This window comes from Rhinatrema bivittatum, chromosome 7 (assembly GCF_901001135.1).
Source record: "Rhinatrema bivittatum chromosome 7, aRhiBiv1.1, whole genome shotgun sequence".
Taxonomy (NCBI): Eukaryota; Metazoa; Chordata; class Amphibia; order Gymnophiona; family Rhinatrematidae; genus Rhinatrema; species Rhinatrema bivittatum.
In genome coordinates, this window is record NC_042621.1 from 34,021,848 (window position 1) to 34,034,062 (window position 12,215).

The window sequence follows — 12,215 nt, forward strand, 5'->3', positions numbered from 1 at the left end:
CCGAAACAGTTTGCAAGGCCATGGACCAGGCGGACCTAGCCGCCCTGAAAGCCATTCCGGGTATTGCCCAGAAGCTGCAACAGCAGCAGACATGCTTCGACGCTCTGACGGCAACGGTACAGAGGTTAGCTGACCATGTCGAAGGAGCCACGGCTGCCAGCTCCACGGTACCAGGAACTGGGGCCACTTCCGCCGCTACAGCTCCCATCTAGATGCCAGTAACTTTACGGTATTCAGGAGATGCGAAACTATGCCGAGGGTTTCTGAACCAGTGCTACATTCGCTTTAACCTGCTTCCGCTTCAGTTTCCGATGGACCGGGTCAAGACAAGTTTCATCATTTCTCTGTTGGACGGGAAACCCCTGGCATGGGCCTCCAACCTTTTGGAGCGCCAAGATTCTTGCCTGGACAACTTGGTGCACTTCGTCTCTGCCTTCAGGCGGGTCTTTGATGAAGCCTCCCGCAAGTCCACTGCTGCCTCAGAGTTATTCCAGTTACGCCAGGCAAACCGGCCTCTGGCAGAACACACCGTAGAGTTCCAGACTCTCGCCGCCGAACTAAACTGGGGGAGTGACAGCCTGCATGGCATTTTTCTGGAGAGTCTCTCCCCAAAGCTGCAAGATGAATTGGCGGCCCGAGACCTCCCTGATGACCTGGACGCTCTGATTGACCTCGCAGGCCGTGTGGACCGTCACATCCAGCGCCAGTTTCGAGAAAAGAGACCGACTTTTAGGCTGGGGCTCGTTGGATCTACTCCTCCCCCTAGCGGGAATTCCCAGCCTGGTTCTTCAGGGGTCCAAGACATCAAACCCATGCAGGTGGGTTGGGGACCTCTCTCCCAAGAAGAAAGAAGGAGACGCCGGTCGCTCGGCCTATGCCTGTACTGCGGTGGCAAAGGCCATTTCCTTGCCCATTGTAGTGAACGTCCGGGAAACTCTCAGACCTAGGGACAGCCAGGGAGCTAACCCTAGGTCATACTGCTTCTGACTCCCCATGTTTTGTGCCGGTGACCTTACTCCTCCCGGAGGGGGAGTTTGACACGCAAACTCTGATCGACTCGGGAGCAGGGGGTAACTTCATTCTTCAGGAGCTGGTTCAACAACCCGCACCAAGCCTCTCAGTCTCCGCACGGGCGTTCTGCACCAGGAGGAGATCTCCTTCTTCGTTTTAGAGAAGTCCATGCACCCGGTCATCCTGGGCCTACCTTGGCTTCGGAAGCACTCGCCCGTAATTGCGTGGGATTCCCTTCAACTGGCATCTTGGGGACCTGCGTGCCTTAATTCCTGCCTAGCCACGGTTACTCGGCCACCGATTCCTCTCTTGACATCGACTCTGGGTCTGGCATCTCACTATCAGGATTATCTCGATGTGTTCTCCAAAGAGAAGGCCGAGATCCTCCTGGAGCATCGCCCCTTTGACTGCGCAATTAATCTTCTCCCTGGCGCCACACCGCCATGAGGACGGTTCTACCCATTGTCCCTCCCGGAGACTCAAGCCATGTCGGCATACATCAGGGAGAACCTGGATCAGAGGTTCATCCGACCGTCTACATCTCCAGCCGGGGCAGGTTTCTTCTTCGTGGCGAAGAAAGATGGGTCCCTCCGACCCTGCATAGATTACCGGGGCTTGAACAGTATTACCCGGCGGGATCGGTATCCTCTGCCCTTGATCCCAGAATTCTTGGACCGACTGCAGGGGGCCAGGATATTTACCAAACTAGACCTTCGCGGAGCTTATAACCTATTGAGAATTCGGCCGGGAGATGAGTGGAAGACCGCATTCAACACAAGGGTCGGACACTATGAATACCGGGTCATGCCCTTCGGTCTCTGCAACGCCCCAGCAGTGTTTCAGAACCTCATGAATGAGGTTCTACGAGAAATGTTACACACCTCAGTAATTGTTTACCTAGATGACGTGCTCATTTACTCCAAGGATCTACAGACACACCGCCAGGACGTTCGTCGGGTGTTACAGAAGTTACGTGATAATCGGCTTTACGCAAAGCTCGAGAAATGTTTATTCAAACAAGAATCGTTACCCTTTTTAGGGTATATTGTGTCCTCTACGGGGTTCCACATGGACCCAGAGAAGGTTGCTGCCATCAAAGATTGGCCCCAACCGGTGGGGGTGAAGGCGCTGCAGAGGTTTCTCGGGTTCGCCAACTTCTACCGGCAATTTATCCCACATTACTCCCAGATGGTGGCACCCTTGACGGCCCTTACCAAGAAGGGATCAGACGCAAGGAACTGGTCAACGGCAGCCATACAGGCCTTCCAGAAACTGAAAGAGGCATTTCTCCAGGATACATGCCTGCGGCACCCCGATCCCCAACGACAGTTTGTCGTGGAAGTGGATGCCTCCGACATTGCCGTCGGGGCCGTTTTAAGTCAAGTATCCCCTAGTGGGAAGCTCCTGCCCTGTTCCTACTTCTCTCAGAAGTTCTCGCCGGCAGAAAAGAACTACGGAATAGGGGATAAAGAATTACTAGCCATTAAATTGGCATTCGAAGAGTGGCGCCAATGGTTGAAGGGGGCCCAACAGCCGGTGATTGTTTACACAGACCATAAAAACCTGGAATACTTATGCTGTGCCCAGCGCCTCAACCCCCGGCAGGCTAGGTGGTCTTTCTTTTTCAGCCGCTTTGATTTCCTTCTCCACTACCGGCCGGCCGATAAGAATGTTCAGGCGGACGCTCTCTCCCGTACCGCTGAAATGGAGGATGTGCCAGACCCACCGCGGTACTTCCTTGATCCAGCCAAGGTGCTCCTCGCGGCCTCTAACACGGTCCTGACACGGAAGACTGTGGTACCCCTCTGACTGCGGAAGAAGGTTCTTTCCTGGGCACACAACTCTCTAACAGCCGGCCATCCGGGAGTAGCCAGGACCCAGGAATTACTCTCGGAATATTACTGGTGGCCCCAGTTTAAGAGGGATGTTCGCCTCTACGTTAACTCTTGCCTGACCTGTGCCCGACATAAGACTCCTGTCGGCCGCCCCTGGGGCCTTCTTCAGCCCCTGCCGATCCCCGCGGAACCATGGACTCACTTATCCACGGACTTTATTGTAGATCTGCCTGCTTCAGAGGGGAAGACGGTGATTTGGGTTGTCATAGATAGATTATCTAAGATGGCCCACTTTGTGCCTCTCTCCAAACTACCCTCAGTGCCTGAACTGGCGAATTTGTTTACGTGACATATCTTTCGCCTTCATGGGCTCCCTCTACACATCGCCTTGGATAGGGGTTCTCAGTTTACGGTGAAGTATTGGCGAGCACTGTGTGTGAAGTTCGGGGTCCAGCTTGACTTCACCACCGCCTTCCATCCCCAAGTTAACGGGCAAGTAGAACGAGTAAACCGGACCTTGAAGACGTTTCTTCGTTCCTTCGTGGGAGACCTGCAAGATGACTGGGTGGCCCTGCTCCCGTGGGCAGAATTCTCTTATAATCACCACAAGCACTCTTCCACCGGCAAGTCCCAGTACCAGTAGATGTGCCGTCTCCAACCGTACAAACCACCGCCCGATGGTTACGCCAGATCTGGCAATCCACCCGGGAGAGACTCCAGCGTGCAGCGGTTATTATGAAGAAAGTGGCTGATCGTTTGCGACGGCCAGCCCCAGCGTTCCTTCCTGGTGAGAAGATATGGCTGAGTACTAAATACCTTTGCCTACGGTTTCCTTCGATGAGGTTGGCTCCTAAGTACATTGGTCCCTTCGCAGTTAAGGACAGGATTGGGGCAGTCTCCTATCGCCTTCAACTTCCACACGCTCAGGATCCACAACGTCTTCCACGTTTCCTTGTTGAAACCCTTGGTCCTCTCTCCGTATCACAAGAAGCCGCCCACACCCGCCACGCCTGATGCACAGGAAGATGCCATCTATCAGGTTAGAGATGTGCTTGATGTATGGTTTCATTGCAGGCGTTGGGAGTACCTTCTTTCTTGGGAGGGTTATGGTCCCAAAGAGAATTCCTGGGAGCCCGCCATCAACATCCTGGACAAGGCCTCCTCCGTCAGTTCCATCTGGATCACCAGGCCCCCAGGAAGTGGGCGTAGGAGGGGGGGTACTATTGCGGGACCGGGCCGTACCTCGGTCCCTCCACCCACCTTGGGGCCAGCCCAGCCCGTATGAGTCCATCTTCGGCCTCCCAGGCCCGTTCCGCAGCCTGCCGCAGCATCCCCACTGTGAGGGAGATTCCGTCGATTCCCCATTGCTGGCCCCACCCCCTAGGCGCGCGTGCACGCAGGGGCTCTCCTCTTAAAGGGGCCAGCGCGGGAAAACTAAGGACAGCTCCAGGATGACGTCAGACACTGCAGGGTATATTACCCTGCAGCTGGGATAGATCCTCGCCTTGCAACGAGGTTCTCAGGAGTTCCTGACTTGCTAGTTGCTGTCTGCTCTTGGATTGCTTCTGTCTTCGACCTGGCTTGCTCCTAACTCCGTCTCCTGCCTCCGCACCTTGGTTCTGGTTTCGATGTCCGACTTCTGGCTTCTGACCCGGCTCCATTCCCGACTTCATCTTCGGCTGCAGTTCCTGGCTTGGTACTGTCCTTGACCTCTGGCTCCGACCTGGCTCCGTCCCCGACTTCGTCTTCGGCTGCTGTTCCTGGCTTGGTACTGTCCTTGACCTCTGGCTCCGACCCGGCTCCATCCATGACTCCGTCTTCTGCCTCATCCTTGGCTTGGTTTCTCCTCCGACTCCCGGCTTCTGACTCAGCTGTCTTCCTGGTCTTCGCTGGCCCAGAAGATTCACCTAAGTCCCAGCAGCTGGGTCCCTACGGGCGCCTCCTGGGGGGGCTCCGGCTTCCAGGGCGATTCTCCAAAAGTCCCAGTGGCTGGACTCCTATGGGCTCCTCCTGGGGGAGTACCGGCTTCCAGGGTGAAGACTCGTCAGTCACCGGGGCCCAACGTCGTCCGTCCTTTCAGCCTTCGCTGAGTCCTTGGTCGCATAGGACTCCACCGTGTCTCAGTGTCGAAACCTTCTCTGAGCCCTCCGAGCCGCCTCCTGGTTGGGACGCTTGCTGTGGTTCTCCACAGTGCACCATCTTCTGTTCCAACCGGCCCAAGGGTCCCCAACCGTAACACTTCCATCATTTTCACTAAATGTATCCTGCTTATTATAGATAGCGGGAGATCACACCATCTCTGGAGGGATTCTGTCAAACTTTTCAGCAAAGGTTTAACATTTACTTCATATACCTGACCAATATCATCTGGAATTCTATTCCATAAATACCGCATTTCCCTTTCTACCCAACGCAAAGGAAAGTATCCAACCCATGTGTTCCTCAGAGTACCTAAGATATCTAACACTTCCGACTTGTCTTTATTCATTTTCAATCCCGCAAAAACCCCAAATGTGGTCTGATAGTGTAGGATCTTTTATAAGGATTCTCTCAGTGTTGTGAGAAAATCTAGGATATCGTCGGCAAAAGCCGCTATTTTGAATATATGATCTTTCTCTCCAAACCGTTGTATAGTCTTATCTGCATCAATTTTCCTCAATAGTGGGTCAATAGATAAGATATATAATAAAGGAGATAATGGGAAACCCTGTCTTACTCCTCTTTGTAGTCTGAAATCCACTGACATGTCCATTTGCAATAATGCTAGTGTTCAGAGATCTATATAAAAGATTTATGTATTGTAGTACATTACCAGTAAAGCTGAAGCATCCTAGTACCGAGAACAATTATGGCCATGAAACCCTATCAAAGGCTTTTTCTGAATCAAACCCTATTGCTACTGCTTGGAAAAGTTTAGCCTTGCAAATGGACATTGCCATCATCAGCTTTACAGTATGTGGGCAGGCTGCTCTTGCCTTAACAAATTTCACCTGGTTGTATGATATTATGAAAGGATTGATCAGGCTAAGACGGTCTGCCAGAACTTTTGTCAAAATTTTTAAATCACAATTTAAAAGCAAAATGGGTCGATACGAAACGGGGGATAATAGATCCTTACCCACCTTAGTTAAGACTGTTATATGTGTTTTGTTGAAGCTTGAGGAAAAAAATCATCTTCAAGGGCATTCCTAAAATAACTCTCCATAGGGGGAAAGACTTGTTGACTCAATAGTGTGTAAAAATCGTATGAGAAACCATCTGGTCCTGGGGCTTTGCAAGACATACTAGTCATAATGACTTGAAGAATTTCCAATGCCTGTATAGGCCTGTTCAGGAAATCTAGTTGTTGCTCTGACAATTGGGGCAACACTAAATCTTGAAAAAAGTTGCCCTCTTCCCATTTAGTCTTCCTTTTCAAGTCATCAGAGGAATATAGCTGTTCATAAAAATTCCTAAAAATATCACAAATATCTGCCCCTTTTGTCACAATATTACCTTGAACATTTTTAATCTTTTCAATAAAGGACTTCCTCTTCCATACTCAAACTGCATTGGCTAAGAACTTTCCAGCCTTATTACTGAATTGGAAGAAATTATGCTCCGATTTTTGCATCATTTTCTGTGCTCGGAGGTGAAGTAGAGTATTTAAGTTATCTAAAATATGTTTATATTCATCTCTTGCCTTCTTGGAGCCCCTCTGCACCCAATGTTCTTTTGCCAATTCCAGTTGGTTTTCTAAGTGAATAATGGACGTGTTCAATATCTTATTCCTGGTAATCAGGTATGCAATTATTTCCCCCTCATTGTTACTTTACTGGTCTCCCAGAAGAGGGCTGGAGACTCCTTATGCTATTATGAGTCTCAAACTCTTTCCATTTCATACACAGGAATGACTGGAAATCACAAATCAATGTCATTTCGTAACCAACTAGGGAATTTCCATATTTTTTCACTATACTTCACTTCTCCCCTCCTCCAATCTACCCAAAGGAAGGAATGATCTAAAATAACTGGACTAACTATTTCTGCCTTAGCAATATTAGAAAACACCTCTGGGAGTCTAAAATATAGTCAATCCTGGATAATGAATTATGGACCCGAGAAATGTGAGTAAATTCTTTAACTCCTGGATGAAGTACCCACCATACATCTAAAAGTTGTAATTCCTTGCAAAGTCTATCCCCTTCTCCTTCATTTTCCAAATGCTGTTATTTATTGGAGATTTATCCATCCTAGGATTGTGTACACAATTAAAATCTGCCATCAAAAATAAAGATCCTTTTACATTCAGTATAAGGGTATTCGCCAAAGTTACAAAAAAGTTATGATTATATTCATTTGGCGCACATAACGCTACATACTGTGACCCATTTTCCATTCAGCTTACCAAAAAAATAACATACCACCTTGTCCTGTATCACTTTTTCCTTTTCCTCATGTACATATATGTTCTTATGTATTAGAATGGTAACCCCAGCATACTTTCTATCTGTGGCTGCGGAGAAATAACAGCTTCCAACCCAGTCCTGTCTCAATTTGCCATTCTCTGTCATAAACAGGTTAGAATCTTGTAAGCAAGCCATGGATATCTTGGATCTGTTCAATTCAAATTAGTAAAAATTTTTAACCTATCATTAAAATCATCCATTGTACCTGAAGACTGGAGGGTGGCTAATGTAACCCCCATATTTAAAAAGGGCTCCAGGGGCGATCCGAGAAACTACAGACCGGTTAGCCTGACTTCAGTGCCAGGAAAAATAGTGGAAAGTGTTCTAAACATTAAAATCACAGAACATTTATAAAGACATGGGTTAATGGAACAAAGTCAGCATGGCTTTACCCAAGGCAAGTCTTGCCTCACAAATCTGCTTCAGAGCTTCAGAGCTCCAGAGTTTCAATGCGTGGATGAGACGATGGTGCAGGGAAGAGGGATTCAGCTTTGTAAGGAACTGGGAAACTTTTGGGGAAGGGGAGACTTTTCCGAAAGGATGGACTCCACCTTAACCAGAGTGGAACCAAGCTGCTGGCACTAACTTTCAAAAAGGAGATAGAGCAGCTTTTAAACTAGAGCAAGGGGGAAAGCCGACAGTCACTCAGCAGTGCATGGTTCGGAGAAATGTATCCTTGAAGGATACTAATGAAACAGGAGAGTTAGGGCATCCCAACAGAGAGGTTCCATTAAATACAAACATAGTTCATATACCTATATGTAAAAAATCACCAAAGCTAATGATTTCCGAATTATCCCAAACAACTGAAAAGCAGGTTGTTAAAACAAGCAAAAAACACACTTTGAAAGTCTGTATGCCAATGTCAGAAGTCTAAGTAGTAAGATGGGAGAGTTAGAGTGTATAGCAGCAAATGATGAGATTGACATAATTGGCATCACAGAGACTTGGTGGAAGGAGAATAACCAATGGGACAGTGCTATATCAGGGTACAAATTATATCGCAATGATAGGGAGGATCAACTTGGTGGGGGTGTGGCACTTTATGTCCGGGAGGGTATAGAGTCCAACAGGATAAAGATCATACAAGAGACTAAATGCTCAGAAGAATCTATATGGGTAGAAATCCCATGTGTGTTGGGTAAGAGTATAGTGATAGGAGTATACTACCGTCCACCTGGACAAAATGGTCAGACAGATGATGAAATGCTAAGAGAAATCAGGAAGCAAACCAATTTGGCAGTGCAATAATAATGGGAGATTTCAATTACCCCAATATTGACTGGGTAAATGTAACATCAGGACTTGCTAGAGACATAAAGTTCCTGGATGTAATAAAAGATTGCTTCATGGAGCAATTGGTTCAGGAACCAACAAGAGAGGGAGCTATTTTAGATTTAATTCTTAGTGGAATGCAAGATTTGGTGAAAGAAGTAACGGTGGTGGGGCCACTTGGCAACAGTGATCATAACATGATCAAATTTAAACTAATAACTGGAAGGGGGACAATAAGTAAATCTGCAACTCTAACACTAAATTTTAAAAAGGGAAACTTTGATAAAATGAGGAAAATAGAAAAAAACTGAAAGGTGCAGCTGCAAAGGTTAAAAGTGTTCAACAGGCATGGACATTGTTTAAAAATACAATCCTAGAGGCGCAGTCCATATGTATTCCGTGCATTAAGAAAGGTGGAAGGAAGGCAAAACGATTACCGTCATGTTTAAAAGGTGAGGTGAAAGAGGCTATTTTAACCAAAAAAACATCCTTCAAAAATTGGAAGAAGGATCCATCTGAAGAAAATAGGATAAAACATAAGCATTGTCAAGCTAAGTGTAAAATATTGATAAGACAGGCGAAGAGAGAATTTGAAATGAAATTGGCCATAGAGGCAAAAACTGTTAATAAAAACTTTTTGAAATATATCCAAAGCAAGAAACCTGTGAGGGAGTCGGTTGGACCATTAGATGATAGAGGGATTAAAGGGGCTCTTAGGGAAGATAAGGCCATTGCAGAAAGACTAAATGAATTCTTTGCCTCCGTGTTTACTAATGAGGTTGTTGGGGAGATACCAGTTCCGGAGATGGTTTTCAGGGGTGATGAGTCAGACGAACTGAATGAAATCACTGTGAACCTGGAAGATGTAGTAGGCCAGATTGACAAACTAAAGAGTAGCAAATCACCTGGACCGGATGGTATGCATCCTAGGGTTCTGAAGGAACTAAAAAATGAAATTTCTGATCTATTAGTTAAAATTTGTAATCTATCATTAAAATCATCCATTGTACCTGAAGACTGGAGGGTGGCCAATGTAACCACAATATTTAAAAAAGGCTCCAGGGGCGATCCGGGTAACTATAGACCAGTGAGCCTGACTTCAGTGCCGGGAAAAATAGTGGAAACTATTCTCAAGAACAAAATTGTAAAGCATATAGAAAGACATGATTTAATGGAACATAGTCAACATGGATTTACCCAAGGGAAGTCTTGCCTAACAAATCTGCTTCATTTTTTTGAAGGGGTTAATAAACATGTGGATAAAGGTGAACCGGTAGATGTAGTGTATTTGGATTTTCAGAAGGCGTTTGACAAAGTCCCTCATGAGAGGCTTCTATGAAAACTAAAAAGTCATGGGATAGGAGGCGATGTCCTTTCGTGGATTACAAGCTGGTTAAAAGACAGGAAACAGAGAGTAGGATTAAATGGTCAATTTTCTCAGTGGAAAAGGGTAAACAGTGGAGTGCCTCAGGGATCTGTACTTGGACCGGTGCTTTTCAATATATATATATAAATGATCTGGAAAGGAATACGACGAGTGAGGTTATCAAATTTGCAGATGATACAAAATTATTCAGAGTAGTTAAATCACAAGCAGACTGTGATACATTGCAGGAGGACCTTGCAAGACTTGAAGATTGGGCATCCAAATGGCAGATGAAATTTAATGTAGACAAGTGCAAGTGTTGCATATAGGGAAAAATAACCATTGCTGTAGTAGGTTCCATATTAGCAGCTACCACCCAGGAAAAAGATCTAGGCATCATAGTGGATAATACTTTAAAATCGTCAGCTCAGTGTGCTGCAGCAGTCAAAAAAGCAAATAGAATGTTAGGAATTATTAGGAAAGGAATGTATAATAGAATGTGAAATGTGATAATGCTTCTATATCGCTCCATGGTGAGACCACACCTTGAATACTGTGTACAATTCTGGTCGCCGCATCTCAAAAAAGATATAGTTGCGATGGAGAAGGTACAGAGAAGGGCAACCAAAATGATAAAGGGGTTGGAACAGCTTCCCTATGAGGAAAGGCTGAAGAGGTTAGGGCTGTTCAGCTTGGAGAAGAGACGGCTGAGGGGGGATATGATAGAGGTCTTTAAGATCATGAGAGGTCTTGAACGAGTAGATGTGACTCGGTTATTTTCACTTTCGAATAATAGAAGGACTAGGGGGCATTCCATGAAGTTAGCAAGTAGCACATTTAAGACTAATCGGAGAAAATTATTTTTCACTCAACGCACAATAAAGCTCTGGAATTTGTTGCCAGAGGATGTGGTTAGTGCAGTTAGTGTAGCTGGGTTCAAAAAAGGTTTGGATAAGTTCTTGGAGGAGAAGTCCATTAATGGCTATTAATCAATTTTACTTAGGGAATAGCCACTGCTATTAATTGCATCAGTAGCATGGGATCTTCTTAGTGTTTGGGTAATTGCCAGGTTCTTGTGGCCTGGTTTTGGCCTCTGTTGGAAACAGGATGCTGGGCTTGATGGACCCTTGGTCTGACCCAGCATGGCAATTTCTTATGTTCTTATGAAGGCATTAATAAATATGCAGATAAATGTGAACCGGTATGTTACGATCCCCCCTGTTGCTGCGCTACAGGAGGTATCTTACCTTCCCTCCGGAGGCCGCTCCGAAGCCAGGGCCTCGCCTGTGCACCATCCAGGACTTGCTCCAGGGCCTGGGAGGCCTAGCCGTTCCTGAGGCCTGCCTGTGGCTTGCTTGGCTGCGTTTGGACTTCCTGTTTGGCCACACCCTTCTTCCTAGGGTCCGGCCCGCAGCTCTCTACCCAGCAGTCCTGGCAAACTCCTCCCAGGGAGTTGCCTACAACCTGCAGTATAAAAGGACTCTCATTTCACTTACTACTTGCCTTTGGATTGACTTTGCACATTGCTGTGCCCTGTCTGCTGATCCAGGTCCTCCGTGCTTTGATGGCTCCTTGTCCTGACCTTGCCTTGATGTCTGTTCCTGACCTTGCCTTGATGTCTGTTCCTGAAGTTGCCTGATGTCTATACCTGATCCAGTTCCTGATCCAGTTCCGGTTGTTCTGCCCTATGTCTTCGTCTGGCTCCTGAGCCTTCTGTCCTGTTGGGCCCTGGAGTGGCCAACAGGAGGGATTCGTCCGTGTGCTCTGAAGCTTCCCTTCCTGCCAGCCGATGGGGCTTCGGATGTCATTGGTCCCGGCATCGGAGTTCCTCCTCGCCTGGATCTTCCCTGCTCTCTTCCATTCTCAGTGTGGTCCGCGACCAGCCTTCCTGGGCTGTGTAGGGCGCGTATGGGACAGGGTGGTCCGCGACTCAGTCCCACGGGTGGGCTGAGTAGGGCGCCCTGAGGGACAGTGCCCATGTCTCTGCACCAGCCCTTGCCTCTGATGTCTCTGCACCAGCCTTGTCTACGATGTCTGCACCAGCCCTCGTCTAAGATGTCTTCCGTGTACTAAGGACTCTGTCTGCCCTCGTCCTCTGTCCGGCCTGCCGCCCTTTGCCGTTACCCAGCGGCAGGTCCGAAAGGGCTTGGAACAGTCGGAGGACCATTCATCAACCAACATTGCGTTGCTGGTTGTCATGGGCGTGCAGGTCCGGCTGAGGGTCAGACTCCGCTCCTTAACCCCTGCTTCGGTACACGCCTGGCTCACCATGCCAGCACC